Genomic DNA, 16,602 nt, shown 5'->3' on the forward strand with positions numbered 1-16,602 from the left:
TGCCTGGCATTAAGGGCATTTAAAAGGTCATTGGATAAACATATGGATGATAATGGAATAGTGTCGATGGGCTTTAGATTGGTTTCACAGGTCAGCGCAACATCGAGGGCCGAAGGGCCTGTACTGCGCTATAATGTTCTATTGTCTATTGAGCCAACATTTTGGTGCCCAATTTATGAATTTTTTTTTAACAACTCCTCTGTTGAACAAGGTTAAGCTCACCTGACGTCCACCAACAGCCATGGGGCTACTAGCCGATGACCTTCTTGCCACTCTCCATGCTTGTCCATGCCCACTGCCCTTTGAGGAGAGACAATTCTGCATTGGACCTGTGGGGTGGCGGCAGCCGCACCCCTCTCCTACCCCACGGCGCGTACCAAGTCCACCTCCAGAGACAGTTATATTTGTGTGGTGTTTGACTATTTTACAGATCTGAAAAATCTGGGCCACGTTCTGGCAGTGGGGTAGACACTAACCTTTCAACCTTTGGAAAATGGGTTCAAAATCCAGCCCACGTTGCACTGTCAAATTGTCTTACAACAGTGGTTCGAGTAAACGGAGGACACAATGAGTAAACGGAGGACACAAAGCAATTGACCTTCTCACCGACTCTGTCCCTCTCTTCTAATCTCCTGAGGAAATGTTTTGCGCAAATGATCCCCAGAAATAATACACCAGAATTCCAAAATATCAATCCGTCACCACATCGCAATTACCCATCCCCACCATGCATCCCTCCACCACTGATACTGCCCCTGCCATATCCTCAGCTCGACACATTGCCGCTATCTTCAGTTCCATTCCAAACACTTACCCAGCGCCTTACCAAAGGAATTAAACAGCACAGTGTTACCTCTGTGCCGGGATTCTATTCTACTAATCCACAACCTCTTAGGGGATGGACACCATTCTTCTAATCCCCAGTCTCAGTTGTGGCTTTTTACGTATCAGTGTGTGTCTTATAGTTCTGCGCTCAAGTCGCCTTCTTCTATCTATTTGCCAGTCAAACCTCACAGAAATTCCCAAAGGTTTTGAAATGACGCCCTGGAGTAATGGGGCAAATGGTCCCTGCGTTCTTCGCACATCTCCATCCGGTGGTTGCCCAACTTAGAAGGGGTTTTGTGCAACCTAAACCCTCAGCAGGAGGCACGGATTAGCGATCCCTCAGTCGAGGCGACCACAAAATGTGCGGCGATTACAATCCTGGCGTGGTGCTACCCATTTAAGTGCCATTGTTGCGGAAGGGTGGGGTGTGCTTAGTTCTTGGGGTACATGGCCTGATTGTCCACCTTTAGCCAGAGGTTAAGGAGACATTTGACAGGGTGCTCAGAATCCTGAAGGCTCTTGATAGGGTAAATAAGGAGGTGTTTCCAGCGGCAGGGAGGGCGGCCGCCAGAGGACACAGATTGAATGCAAAGAGGCGACATGGGCAGTACGGCAGCACAGTGGTTAGCACTGTTGCTTCACAGCACCAGAGTCCCAGGTTCGATTCCCGGCTCGGGTCACTGTCTGTGCTGTCTGTCTGAATGTGTTTGCACATTCTTCCCGTGTCTGCGTGGGTTTCGTCCGGGTGCTCCGGTTTCCTCCCAGACAAGTCCCGAAAGACGTGCTGTTAGGTGAATTGGACATTCTGAATTCTCCCTCTGTGTACCCGAACAGGCGGCAGAATGTGGCGATTAGGGGCTTTGCACAGTAACTTCATTGCCGTGTTAATGTAAACCTACTTGTGACAATAAAGATTATTATCATTATTAGAGGTATTTGTGCCGCGAGTTGTTGGGACACGTTGCCTGAAAAGAAAGTGGAGGCAGATCCATTCGTAACTCTCAAAAAGGCAATCGGTTAAATATTGAAAAGAAAAACTTGTAGGGCCATGAGGAAAAGCAGGGGAGTGGGACTAATTGTCCTTTCAAAGAGCCAGCACGTGCTTGATGGGCCGAAGGGCTTTCTTCTGCGCTGTATCATTGATATAATAACCAGGCTGGGAGTGCTTGGAATTCACATCCATCCCCTGGCGCTGACTTCCCGCAGCGCACAGCATTGAGAGAAAAAAATCCAACCCAGCTCAGAGCAATCCCTACTCCCCGAAACTGCATTAATAAGATGAATGGTTGTATTTGGACATATCTGTTAAGTGATGACTGACTCTTGGACAAGGCACAAAGCTTCCTTTCCATTTGGGTTTTCCAATCTGGCACTTGCACAGTAGCAAATACTTTTGAGGCTGAGATCATTGGATTATTGTTCTCATACCAGTCCTCTCACTCAGTTTGAAAAAAAGCACATTTCTCGCCTTGTGTAGGTGTGTGTGTGTGTGCGTGTGGCTGAAAATGATTCTTTTAACTTGTCCTGGAACTTCAGTCCGATTGTACAAGAGGAGTGTTGATTTTCCTGGAACTTTTTCTTTTATAACTCTGAGCTATCTTTGTTAAGAGACAGGCTCCAGGTTATAATGTGCCCCACATAATTATTCTGTTTAGTACATGTTGCGGTATAAGACATGAAATCATTATCAGTGATGTTATCTTACAAATGTTTAACACATTCCTACTAAATTCCTCTCTGGTGTATTATGGAGGCATTAACCCAATTAAAACAAACAGATTTATTCCTCTGTTAAAATACTGTAGAAAGAAATTTGATACGAGCGTTAATAATATTTCTTTGGTAACATCCATCCTATAAGGTTTGATTTTAGTTAAATTGCAAAGTTAAATTGGGACTACCCAATATTCCATCGCCGACCCCTTTGGTAAAAGAACAAAAGACTTGCATTTATATAGCACCTTTCACAACCTCAGGCAATCCAAAGGTGCTTTAAAGTCAGTGAAATACTTTGCAGTATGCTCACTGTTCCACTGTAGTAAATGTGGGCACAGCAAGCTCCCGCGGACAGCAATGAAATGAAGTATCAGACCGTCTGTTTTTTACATGTTGATTGAGAGATAAATATTGGCTGGGACACCGAGAGAGCTCTTTGAATTAGTGCCACAGGGTGATTTACATTCACCGGAGGGGGAGGACAGGGCCTCAGTTTAACGCCTCATCAGACAATGCACCTCCCACAGTGCAGCATGTGGGCTATGTCATAGTTGCATGGTGTGCGGCCTCCAACCAGCAGGTGGCGTTACTGGCGGTACACCATGCGGTCTCCAGGCTGAGGTCATGTGACCTGGGATCTGCGTATAAAGGGAGACACATCCGGCCGTCTTCAGAAGAAGATTGAGAGGGTAATAAGACGTACATGTAATTGGTCAGTGCTCGGTGTAAGTTCCAGAGGAGCAGCAAGACTCCAACCGACCGCACGAGACACAATAGAAGGATCCTGGTTTGGACAGATCCTGGTTAAGGGCAGCACGGTAGCATAGTGGTTAGCACAATTGCTTCACAGCTCAGGGCCCCAGGTTCGATTTCCGGCTCGGGTCACTGTCTGTGCGGAGTCTGCACGTTCTCCCCGTGTGTGCGCGGGTTTCCTCCGGGTGCTCCGGTTTCCTCCCACAGTCCAAAGATGTGCAGGTTAGGTGGATTGGCCGTGATAAATTGCCCTTAGTGTCCAAAATTGCCCTTAGTGTAGGGTGGGGTTACTGGGTTATGGGGATAGGGTGGGAGTATGGGCTTGGGTAGGGCGCTCTTTCCAAGAGCCGGTGCAGACTCGATGGGCCGAATGGCCTCCTTCTGCACTGTAAATTCTATGATAAGATCAAAGTGTTTGGTGAGTTACCTCATAAAGTACAAGGGGCCAAACACAACAGATCACCCCCTCCACACTGGAACTATGAGTATTGGCCTGGATTATTGGCACATGCGTGTGGAATGTTGACGTGACTCCTAACGCATAGAGAGTACTTCCCGCTGAGACAAGGCTGACAAGGTAGGAACTAGCCCTTGTTGGGTATAGCTTCAGGCGCTGGCTGCCTTTCCATATCTCATTCATTTAGCAGCCCGGGCAGTGGGTGAAAGTAGACTGTTTGACTGCAGTGTGCATCACGTCCAATCCAACCTCACACAGTCACCGGACAATGATGGAAAACAGAAGCCCCAGGCTGATCTTCCTTTCCCTGGCAGGGAGGGGTGTGCTGAAGTCAATCGTTGCACCCCGACTGATGTCCCAGCTCACTCAGCAACTCAGCAAAGACCAGGCGGGGTTGAAGAGCTCCGACTCGCTTTGTTTGGCCTGCTCAGGTCCACTTTGGTCAATGGCTTTAGCAAAGTGAACCACTGGGAGAATTGAGGACACGTGGCTGGATTCTCCGCCGACGGGATGCTCCGATTTGCTGGCAGTCCGGGGGTTTCCCGATGGCGTGGGGCTGCCCCACAGTGGGAAACCCCATTGAACAACCAGCGAAACGGAGCATCCCACCTGCATGCCGAACCAGGGGCGGAATTCTCCCCAAACGGCGTGATGTCCGCCGACTGGCGCCCAAAACGGCGCCAATCAGACGGGCATCGCGCCGCCCCAAAGGTGCGGAATGCTCCGCATCTTTGGGGGCCGAGCCCCAACATTGAGGGGCTAGACGCCGGAGGAATTTCTGCCCCGCCAGCTGACGGAAACGGCCTTTGGTGCCCCGCCAGCTGGCACGGAAATGACATGTCGGGGCGGCGCATGCGCGGGAGCGTCAGCGGCCGCTGACAGTTTCCCGCGCATGCGCAGCGGAGGGAGTCTCTTCTGCCTCCGCCATGGTGGAGACCGTGGCGGAGGCGGAAGGGAAAGAGTGCCCCCACGGCACAGGCCCGCCCGCGGATCGGTGGGCCCCGATCGCGGGCCAGGCCACCGTGGGGGCACCCCCTGGGGCCAGATCGCCCCGCGCCCCCCCAGGACCCCGGAACCCGCCCACGCCGCCTGGTCCCGCCGGTAAATAGGTGCTTTAATTTACGCCGGTGGGACAGGCAATTTATCGGCGGGACTTCGGCCCATACGGACCGGAGAATCGAGCGGGGGGGGGCCCGCCAACCGGCGCGGCGCGATTCCCGCCCCCACCAAATCTTCGGTGCCAGAGACTTCGGCAACCGGCGGGGGCGGGATTCACGGCAGCCCCCGGCAATTCTCCGACCCGGCGGGGGTCGGAGAATGACACCCCAGAAATCTGGGTCGGGTTTCTGACCTACCCGGCAGGGCGGGGGGTCCCGGTGGGATGGAGTGGCGGGAACCATCCCGAATTTCTCCGCACCTTTAGGGGCCAAGCCCTCACCTTGAGGGGCTAGGCCCACGCTGGAGTGGTTATCGCGACGCTGGCCGGCGGGAAAGGCCTTTGGTGCTACGCCAGCCGGAGCCGAAAGGACTTCGCCGGTCGGCGGAAGTCCGCGCGTGCGCGGGAGCATCAGCGGCTGCTGATGTCATCCCGCGCATGCGCAGGGGGGGGTGTCTCTTACGCGTCGGCCATGGTGAAGGCTGTGGCCGAGGCGGAGGGAAAAGACTGCCCCCATTGCACAGGCCCGCCCGCGGATCGGTGAGGCCCGATCGCAGGCCAGGCCACCGTGGGGGCACCCCCCGGGGCCAGATCGCCCCGCGCCCCCCCTGCCCCCCCCCCCCAGGACCCCGGAGCCCGCCCGCGCTGCCTAGTCCCGCCGGTAAGAGAGGTGGTTTGATTCACGCCGGCGGGACAGGCATTCCAGCAGCGGGACTTCGGCCCATCGCGGGCCGGAGAATCACCGGGGAGGGCACGCCGACCGGCGCGGCGCAATTCCCGCCCCCGCTGAATGTCCGGTGACGGAGAATTCGGCAACCGGCGGGTGCGGGATTCACGCCGCCCCCCCAGCGATTCTCCGACCCGGCAGGGGGTCGGAGAATCCCGCCCATGGTTTCTGTTGGGCATGCGCACAAGAGGACCTCTTCTGCGTTCCATTCGCCTTTTGAGTTTCCCCATTTGCTTTATTGCATTAGGAAAAGTGCTGCCAACATTTCCCTGCCTTCACTGGGAAGCTGGGTGAATATCTGAAGAAAAAATGAGTGAATTATGCTGCGATGGTGAGGAAGGATGGAAGAAGATTCGTTTTCTTTAATTTGATCTTCGGATGTGAGCATTTACTGCCATTTACTACCCATCCCTAAACGCCCCTTGAGAGGGTGGTGGTGAGCCACTTTCTTGAGCTGCTGAGGTCCATGTGGTGTAAGTGCATCCAGAGTGCTGTGAGGGAGGGAGTTCCTGGGTTTTCACTGAATGACAGTGAACGAACGGAGATTCAGTTCCAAGTCAGGGTGATGAGCCGCTTGGAGGGGAACTTGCAGGTGGTGGTTCCTGTGTGTCTGCTGTCCTCATTCTTCGAGGTGCTAGAGGTCGCAGTTTTGGAAGGTGCTGTCATAGGAGCCATAGGTGCTGAAGGGTGCGGAGCCCCAATACCAGCATGGACTAGTCAGGCTGAATAGCCTATTTCTGTGCTGTGAATTTGATGGCATTCAACACAAATCCCCTGTAATAATGCAATTCGTGACACCACTCCATATCACTCCTTGTGCTCCGCACCCAGAGTGCTTGTTAATCCGAGATGGAATGAGCACCCACAGTGACTGCTGTTATGTAGCCAATTCTAAGAGGACATAAAGTGGATTTCATCAGCGTTATGTCTGCAAGATGATAATGCAACCTGGTGTAGCTGGAATCAATTGGAACAAGTCAAAGAGAAAGAAAGATGTCCAAAACTAAGAAATGTTTTTCTTAGGACAGTGAAGGACAGTTGAACTGAATCAATAAAAAGTTGTCATCGATTGCCGGTTATTAACAGAAGAATGAAGAGGAATTTTTCACACGGGGAATTGAAGTTGTGCAATGGAACTATGACCTTACTAAAGACATCAAAGTTCAAACAACCTCTCTTTGCTTCCAGCAACCATTAAAGTAAAAATTGGAACGCAAGGGTAGATCTCCCACAACCAACGCAGGTTGGAAGCTCACAGTGGGTGGGTTTTTGTTTGTGCAGCTTCACTTTCCTCTGCTTGGAGAATGGTGTGGGGGCTGGAAGGACTTGCAGGCTGAACTGTGACATGAAACACCCTTCAGGAGCCACTTAGTCCCGGAGCGGAACTTGAACCAGGGCCTCCCAGCTCAGAGGCGGAACCAAGGACTCAGAAAACCGGCACTGATTTCGCAAATTTGGCCTTCATGGTTGTGGAAAGGACAGATCAAGAAGATTGATACCAGCACGGTGTAACACATCCTCTTAATTCAGCCAGTGATAGTTCATTTTGATTTTCATCTTATGCATGGATGAGCACGGAGTTCTGGGGCGGGATACTCTGATCCCTCGCCGGGTCGGATAATCGCCGGGGGGGGGGCAGCGTGAATCCCGCCCTGCCGCTCCGACGGCGGCTGCCAAATTCTCCGGCACTGGTTTTTGGGTGGGGGCGGGGATCGCGCCGCGCCGGTCGTGGGCCGTTGGCAGTGACCCCCCCCCCCCGACAATTCTCCGGGCCCCGATGGGCCGAGCGGCCGCCCGTTTTCGGCCAGTCCCGCCGGCGTGGATTAGACAAGGCCCATACCGGCGGGACCTGGCTTTGAGGGTGGCTTGCGGAGTCTTCGGGGGGTGGGGGGGATATCCGGCCCCGGGGCGGACTCCCACGGTGGCCTGGCCCACGATCAGGGCCCAACCGATCTGCAGGCGGGCCTGTGCTGTGGGGGCACTCTTTCCCTCCGCGCCGGTCTGTGAAAGGCTCCGCGATGGCCGGTGCGGAGAGGAAACCCCCTGTGCATGAGCAGAAATCACGGCAGCGGTTCTACGCATGCGCCAGAACACGCTGGCGCTCCTGCGCATGCGGCAACTTGTGCCGGTCGGCGGAGGTCCTTCGCCGCCAGTTGACACGGCGCCCACCTCGCCGGCGCCGGGCTAGCCCCCGGAAGTGGGGAGGATTCCGCACCTTCCGAGTGACCCGACGCTAGAGTGGTTCACGACACTCTTTGGCGCCGATACGGCCCGCCCCGCTGATTGCGGGAGAATCGCCGGGGGCTGGCGTGAATCCCGCCCCCGCCGGTTGCCGGATTCTCCGGCACCGGATATTCGGCGGGGGTGGGAATCGCGTCGCGCCGGTTGGCGGGCGATTCGCCGGCCCGCGATGGGCCGAACACCCGCTGCTGGAATGCCTGTCCCGCCGGCGAGAATCAAACCACCTCTCTTACCGGCCGGACAAGGCGGCACGGGCGGGCTCCGGGGTCCTGGGGCGGGGCGATCTGGTCCCGGGGGGTGCCCCCACGGTGGCCTGGCCCGCGACCGGGGCCCACCGATCCGCGGGCGGGCCTGTGCCGCGGGGGCACACTTTTCCTTCCACCTTCGCCATGGTCTTCACTATGGCGGAGGCGGAAGAGACCCCCTCCACTGCGCATGCGCAGGGATGCCGTGAGCGGCCGCTGACGCTCCCGCGCATGCGCCGCACGGAAAAGTAATTTCCGCGCCAGCTGGCGATGCACCAAAGGCCTTTCCCGCCTGCTGGTGGGCCGGAAATCAGTCCGGTGCGGGCCTAGCCCCTCAAGGTGGGGGCTCGGCCTCCCAAGATGCGGAGTATTCCGCACCTTTGGGACGGCGCGATGCCGGACCGATCCGCGCCGGTCGGCGGACATCGCGCCGATTGCGGAGAATCCCACCCCCGAAGTCTGGATATGCATTGAAGGGAAGTTCACATAACTGCTGTCTCAGCAGACAAAAAAGCTTCAACCCACGAGTCAGCAGTTTGCAGATGTTTTCCACTGGCGTTGGGTCTTGCTGGCATCAACCAAATCATCAGGTCATTTAGAAAGGTGAGCCTGGAGCCAGTCAGAATTAGAAAGGTCAGAGGACAAACCTGAAACAATCAGTTGTCATTTATTTCTTGTGCATATTGGACACAAGTGTCAGAGAGAACCCTCTGAAATGGGTCGTTGGTTTGCCAAGTGTCTGCGTTATAATAACAATAATCTTTATTATTGTCACAAGAAGGCTTGCATTAACACTGCAATGAAGTTATTGTGAAAAGCCCCTAGTCGCCACATTCTGGCCCCTGTTCGGGTACACAGAGGGAGAATTCAGAATGTCCAATTTACCTAACAAACACGTCTTTCGGGACTTGTGGGAGGAAACGGGAGCACCCGGAGGAAACCCGCGCAGACACGGGGAGAACGTACAGACTCCGCACAGACAGTGACCCAAGCCGGGAATCGACCCAAGCCGGGAAACTCAGTAAGTGTCCTTCGACAGTACCTTCCAAACATGCAATCTCTGCCACCGAGAAGAGCAAAGGCGGCAGACACCATCACCTGCAAGTTCCCCTCTGGGTTGCTCACCACCCTGACTTGCAACTAAATCTCCATTCCTTTACTGTAATTCAGTCAAAATCCTGGAACTCTCCCCTCCCCCCTACACCACATGGACTGCAGCTGGGCAAGAAGGCGGCACACCACCACCTTCCCACCGCCAATTAGAGATGGGCAAGCAATGCCTGCCTCGCCAGCGACGCTCATATCCCGTAAAGGAAATTTTTTAAAAGGCAGGTTGTTTTTTTTATATGAATGTGTGTTCTTTCTGGAGTTACTCTGAAATCTACCGTTGACTAATTTGAAGCTGTACCCCTTTCCCTTTCTCACAACAGAGTTCCAAGCAATCCAAAACCTGCCTTTTCATCCCATTCATTATCCTAGCATCGTCTGTGTACAAGGCCCCTCATGGCCTTCCCGAGCTTCTATCATCAGTCCGAGGTCCCAGCGTCTGCTTGTAAGAAGCACCATTGACATTTTTCAAAAAGTTCACTCTGATGTTCAAGGATGTGCCAGGCGACACGTCATTAAAGTTCGGTTTGGACGGCTAGCGGTGAAGCCGGTTCTTCTCCATGTGGAGAGCTTGACAGAGTCACCATTCCACTCGAAGGTTTACTGCAGCTGAAGGCATTGCAAGTGGGAGAGGGCGAGAAACATGAGGTAGTTTGGGAATGGGCTGACCTTTACAATCTTCGTGTCTTCAGTGGGAGAACGTTGATGGATACGTTGACAGCATCTTTCTGGGTAGGTGCCCAATCTGTGCCATGTGCTCAGCCAGAATACGTGCTCGGCTTGGGTCAGAAGGTTCTGTCATCTCCCAAGGCTGTGTTTTCGACAACGCAGGACCGAATGCATCTGGAACCAGAATTGGTCTTTGGTCGTTTTTTTTTGAGTTGAAAGAAACGGAAAAAATGTATAAACACTGAGGGCGGGATTCTCCGACCTCGCGCAGAGCGGAGAATCGGCACCATTGGGGCCGGCGTGGTCGGCGCGGCGCCGGTCGGGGGCCGCTCTACGCGCCCCCCCCCCCCCGCGATCCTCCGGCCCGGATGGGCCGAGCAGCCGTAAAAAAAAAAACGATTCCCGCCGGCACCGTTCTAACCAGGGGCGAGATTTTCCGACCCCCGCCGGGTCGGAGAATCGCCGGGGGCTGGCATGAATCCCGCCCCCGCCGGTTGCCGAATTCTCCACCACCGGATATTCGGCGGGGGCGGGAATCGCGCCGCGCCGGTTGGCGGGCCCCCCCCCCCCGCGATTCTCCGGCCCGGATGGGCCGAAGTCCCGCCGCTAAAATGCCTGTCCCGCCGGCGTAAATTAAACCACCTACCTTACCAGCGGGACAAGGCGGCGGGCTCCGGGGTCCTGGGGGGGGGGCGCAGGGCGATCTGGCCCCGGGGGGAGCCCCCACGGTGGCCTGGCCCGCGATCGGGGCCCACAGATCCGCGGGCGGGCCTGTGCCGTGGGGGCACTCTATCCCTTCCGCCTTCGCCACGGTCTTCACATGGCGGAGGCGGAAGAGACTCCCTCCACTGCGCATTCGCGGGAATGCTGTCAGCGGCCGCGCATGCGCCGCCCGGAGATGTCATTTCCGCGCCAGCTGGCAGGGCACCAAAGGCCTTTTCCGCCAGCTGGCGGGGCGGAAATTCGTCCGCGCCGGCCTAACCCCTCAAGGTTGGGGCTCGGCCCCCAAAGATGCGGTGCATTCCGCACCTTTGGGGCGGCGCGATGCCCGTCTGATTTGCGCCATTTTGGGCGCCAGTCGGCGGACATCGCGCCGATACCGGAGAATTTCGCCCCAGCTCTGAGCTGGCGGGTCTTTGGCGTTGAAGGGTCGGGTACAATTGTGTCTTTTAAAAAACATTTAGATAGTTACATGGGTAAGATGGGTATAGAGGGTTATGGGCCAAGTGCGGGCAACTGGGACTAGCTTAATGGTAAAAACTGGGCGGCATGGACTGGTTGGGCCGAAGGGCCTGTTTCCATGCTGTAAACTTCTATGATTCTATGATTCTATCTGCGGGCTGGCCTCTCTGTCTCCCTGCCTCGTTTCATCCGCGCCGGCGCCTGTACTCCTGCGCCATGTTGGGTCGGGCCCGGCACGGACAAGGGAGACACCGCGCATGCGCGAAATCGCGCCGGTGGGACCAGAATTGCTGATCCTGGGGCCGTGTTGACGCCATCGGGAAACGCGACGGCGTCAACACTTAGCCTCAGGATCAGAGAATGCCGGCCCGAGTCTGTTTTCTCTAGAAAAGAGAAGACAGAGTGGTGACCCAATAGAGGTCCGTCTAAATAATGAGAGGGTTGAATAGAGTTAATGTGGATAAGGTGCCTCCATTTTCATAGATATTCAAAACTAGGGGCCTGAATGGGGAATGTGTGGCCAAGGCAGCATAGCCCCGTTTTGTACAGTGGTGAGCTCTGCTCGCCGGAATTCCTCGTTGTAGCGCGCGATCAGGCTGCCATTTTTAAATGGCATCCCGACCTGCAAGGCCATCAAAACAACCCCTGATCTCCCTGCCAGCCCAAACGCAATATGGGAGGGTCTCCGCCCCCCCTCACCCCTCCCAACATCCGCGCTGGGCAACCTCGGCCCAATCACACGTGCACAATTAATGTCAGCTTGGCACCTTGGCAGTGCCACCTGGGCACCTTGGAAGTTCCAAGTTTCACCCAGGTGGCGCTCCCAGGGTGGCACTGCCTGAGTACCCAGGTGGCACCAGCAGTGCCAGGATACCACCCTGTCCAAAGGCCATGTAGCTGGGGGCCTCCGATCCCCTTGGAGATCCCCACGACCGTCGTTCCGTCTGGTCCCCGTTTGTAGGGACCAGTGGTGAATGGCGCTCGCCCGAGGTCTCTGAAGCAAAGGGGTTGAATCCAAAAGCTTCAGGTACCTCGGGAAACTGAACATTAGAGAAAGCTAATGTCCCGTGAGCTGGGTAGATTCTGGGAGCGGGATCGCGCCCCTTGTCTTTCAAAATCTAACTCAGATAGGGTTACATCGTCTGGAGCACAAACACCAACATAGACCCATGGATTTATTCCGTCCGTTTAAGCCAAGGGCCCTGATTATGACCTCAAGATAGTTGGAAGGGAATGGTTTCTGTCTTCACACATCCCACGGGGCGCCTCACCCACCGGGAACACGCACACACAGGAACTGGACCAAATGGATCAAAGCAGAATGTGCGCACATGCCTGAAGTAGGGTTGGCAACCCTCCAGGATTGGCCTAGAGTCTCCAGGAATGATGGGCTGGATAATCCGGTTCTCCCAGTATTCCGCTGGCAGTGGGATTATCTCATCCCGATGCTCGTCAATGCGATTTCCCATCGAGGTCACCCCACGCTGCCGGAAAACCTGAGGGCAGGGATGCGCTGGAGGTGGAAAAAGAGAATCCCAACATCCGGAAAATTCCCGCCTATGTGCGGAACCCTGGAGAAAGATCGTTGTTTGCCAGATATAAAAATGTTGGAAATAGGGGCAAAGAGCTAACAATCAAGTATCGTCCAATTGGATAGGGAGTCTCTTTGCTTTCCAATTGGTGTAGGAAGGCCATGCATCACAAGGATGGGTGTGGTGGCCGACTAATGGCTGGAGCGTGGGGTTGGTCATGTGATGAGACCTTCAGGAATATATTCAGTCACAGTTGGCAATCCTACCCTGAACTCCTCACAATTCCCAGAAGTACCTGCTCACAGTGTGGTGTGGTGGGCCCCAACAGATTGTAGTTATACTCCTGGCTCTGTGGCTCAAATCCAGAAGAGAAAGCGGAACTCACAGCTCCAGAGTGGAGTAAAAAACCCCACTGGACCAGTGTCAATGTCAACACACGTCTGCTTAACAGTTGGTCTCCCTGGCAACGTTGAAAAGTGAAGTTTCAAGAGTGGGAGTGGTCGATGACCTGGAAACGTTTTAATCTTTGCTTTTAATAAGAACATAAGAACTAGGAGCAGGAGTAGGCCATCTGGCCCCTCGAGCCTGCTCCGCCATTCAATGAGATCATGGCTGATCTTTTGTGGACTCAGCTCCACTTTCCGGCCCGAACACCATAACCCTTAATCCCTTTATTCTTCAAAAAACTATCTATCTTTATCTTAAAAACATTTAATGAAGGAGCCTCTACTGCTTCACTGGGCAAGGAATTCCATAGATTCACAACCCTTTGGGTGGAGAAGTTCCTCCTAAACTCAGTCCTAAATCTACTTCCCCTTATTTTGAGGCTATTCCCCCTAGTTCTGCTTTCACCCGCCAGTGGAAACAACCTTCCCGCATCTATCCTATCTATTCCCTTCATAATCTTATATGTTTCTATAAGATCCCCCCTCATCCTTCTAAATTCCAACGAGTACAGTCCCAGTCTACTCAACCTCTCCTCGTAATCCAACCCCTTCTGCTCTGGGATTAACCTAGTGAATCTCCTCTGCACACCCTCCAGTGCCAGTACGTCCTTTCTCAAGTAAGGAGACCAAAACTGAACACAATACTCCAGGTGTGGCCTCACTAACACCTTATACAATTGCAGCATAACCTCCCTAGTCTTAAACTCCATCCCTCTAGCAATGAAGGACAAAATTCCATTTGCCTTCTTAATCACCTGTTGCACCTGAAAACCAACTTTCTGCGACTCATGCACTAGCACACCCAGATCTCTCTGCACAGTTTTGTTGTGGTTCCACTGCGACGAATGTGTAGCTTTGTGCGGAGGGGCTGATGCATGATCAATGACAACTAACACGAGGTTGTAGTCCAACTGAAGGCTTTAATAAGCTAGATGTTTCCCCCAGCAGCTCAGGTACAGAATGAGGGCTGCTGGGGCAGCACGGGTTCTTATACCCCGCCGAGCAGTAAGTAAATTGGAGGGCGACGCTGCGGATTAACTGATAGTCAAGAGACAAACATCTGTTTATTTATTTATCTTAATTACCATACAGTACGGAGCACATGGGCACAGAATTAAAATCAAGAACATCAGTAACAACATCAGACAACGCACACATAGAAATCACACTTTGGCCGGAGTTTTCCGAGTGTTGGGATGATCTTTTCCCACTGGCTGCGCACCCCCGCCTGTGGCCTTCCCGACAGCGTGCGGTGGCTTCAATGGGAAATCCCATTGACAAGCGGCAGGACGAGAGATTCCTGCGCCAGCAAACGGCTCGCCACCGGGAAACACGTGATGGAGGGCCGGAGAATCCCACCCAGTGTTTCTAACATGTCTTCTCAATACCATAACCGGGAGGTGGTGGCATAATGGTCTTGCCACTGGATTGGGGATCCAGAGATCCAGGGTAATAATCTGGGGGCCCAGGTTCGAAACCTGCCACGACAGATGGTGAAAAGTATAATGATGACAACAAAACCATTGCCGATTGTCGTTAAAAAAAACATTTGGTTCACTAATACCCTTTAGGGAAGGAAATCTGCCGTCCTTACCTGGTCTGGCCTACATTTGACTCCAGACTCATAGCAATGTGGTTGACTTTTAAATGTTCTCTGAAATGGCCTGGCAAGCCACTCAGTCACATTAAAAACCTCAATAAAGTCAATAAAAAGGAAAAAAACTGGACAGACTAACCGACAGTGACCCAGGCACTGGGAATAACAACAGCAAACCCAGCCAAAGTCCTCCTCACTAATATCTGGGGCTTGTGCCAAAGTTGGGAGAGCTGTCTCACAGACTAGTCAAGCAACAGCCTGACATAGTCATGCTCATGGAATCATACATCACAGATAATGCCTCAGGGACCACCATCACCATTCCTGGGCACCTTCAGTAACCAGTAGGACAGACCCAGCAGAGGAGTCGGCAAAGTGGCACACAGTCAGGAGGGAGTTACCCTGGGAGTCCTCCACATTGACTCTGGGCCCCAGGAAGTCTCATGGCTTCAGGTTAAACATGGGCAAGGAAACCTCCTGCTGATTACCACGTACCGGCCACCATCAGCTGGTGAATCAGTGCTGCTCCATGTTGAACACTTGGAGGAAGCACTGAGGGTGGCAAGGACACAGAATGTATTCTGGGTAGGGCACTTCAGCGTCCATCACCAAGAGTGGCTTGGTTGCACCAGTACTGACCAAACTGGCCGGGTCCAGCTGGACTGGATGTGTGACAGATCGTGAGGGAACAAACAAGAGGAAAAAAGTTATAGAGCTCATCCTCACCAACCTGCCTGCCTGTCCATGACAGCATCGCTAAGAGTGACCACCACGCAGTCCTTGCAGAGACGAAGTCTGTCTTCACATTGAGGATACAATGTGAAGACATTGAGGCAAATCCCCCCCACTCTACCATCACCACCAAGCCAGAGGATCAACCCTGGTTCCATGAAAAGTGCGGGAGGGCGTGCCAGAGGCAGCAGCAGGCATACCGAACAAATGAGGTGCCAACCTGGGGAGTCGGTGAGCGGAATGCCCCCCTTCTGCACTCCAGGGTTTCTAAGAGAATTCTGCGAGAATAAAGTAAGGGTTTGTTGCTGGCAAAGAACATTTATTCATTTTGTCCCACCAACATCAAATCTCCAACACCTATCCTCATCTTTGCCCTCTTTGCGTCTTGGTGCCAGTCATCCGACTACCTGGGTGGTGATGGATTGAACGGGCTCCAATAACATGTGCAACCTGTGCTGCATTCCTAGTTTTCCTCTTCACTCTCTAAACCTGTTCAGTCCCTGCTTCACACTGCCAATTTTCAGCCATTGTTTCCTGTCCATACAAAAGGCCCATCGTCTGAGAGAGAAAAATACCCGTCTGTCTGAATTCCAAGTGGTTTCTCAGCCCGAGGTTCCACGTTCCTGTGTTTTGATGACCCTGGCTCCGGTACAGCCGTTCTCCTCAGCCCATGAATCGCGCTGCCCTCGCGGTCTCCTTTCTCCTGAGCAGAGCAGGCTCGAGACCTCTTGATCATCACACCGCAGCAAGCTCATGACGGAAGAGATTAATGTGTGTTCAAAATTAAAAAGGTAGCAGAACAGCTGATAGAAAGACTTTAGATGAAGAGGGGACAGTTTGACCTTCCAGCCCTGGAAGACGCTCGTGCAAGTGAACCCCAGAGACAGGGGTTTGAGCACGGACAGGAAGCCATCCGAAGGAGTCAGTGGCATTTTAAATCTGAATCAGAATACTTTTGAGACAGACACCAAAGACCATCAATATAGCAATTTAGACACGGCTGTTTAATATATTAAACTTATATGAAACACATCTTTAGGAAGCAGACGGTTGAAACTCATCACTGCTGGCTCTTCCCTTTGCCAAACCATTGAAGATCTTTCTGTACCTTCGGTTTTGTCCATTCTACTCTTCCTCAGACTCTGTTATCTGGTTGCCATTAATTTTAATGAACAGTTCAAAACCAATTCTTTAACTTAATATTATGCAGGTCACGG

The sequence above is a fragment of the Scyliorhinus torazame genome, chromosome 12 (assembly GCF_047496885.1).
Source record: "Scyliorhinus torazame isolate Kashiwa2021f chromosome 12, sScyTor2.1, whole genome shotgun sequence".
Lineage (NCBI taxonomy): Eukaryota > Metazoa > Chordata > Chondrichthyes > Carcharhiniformes > Scyliorhinidae > Scyliorhinus > Scyliorhinus torazame.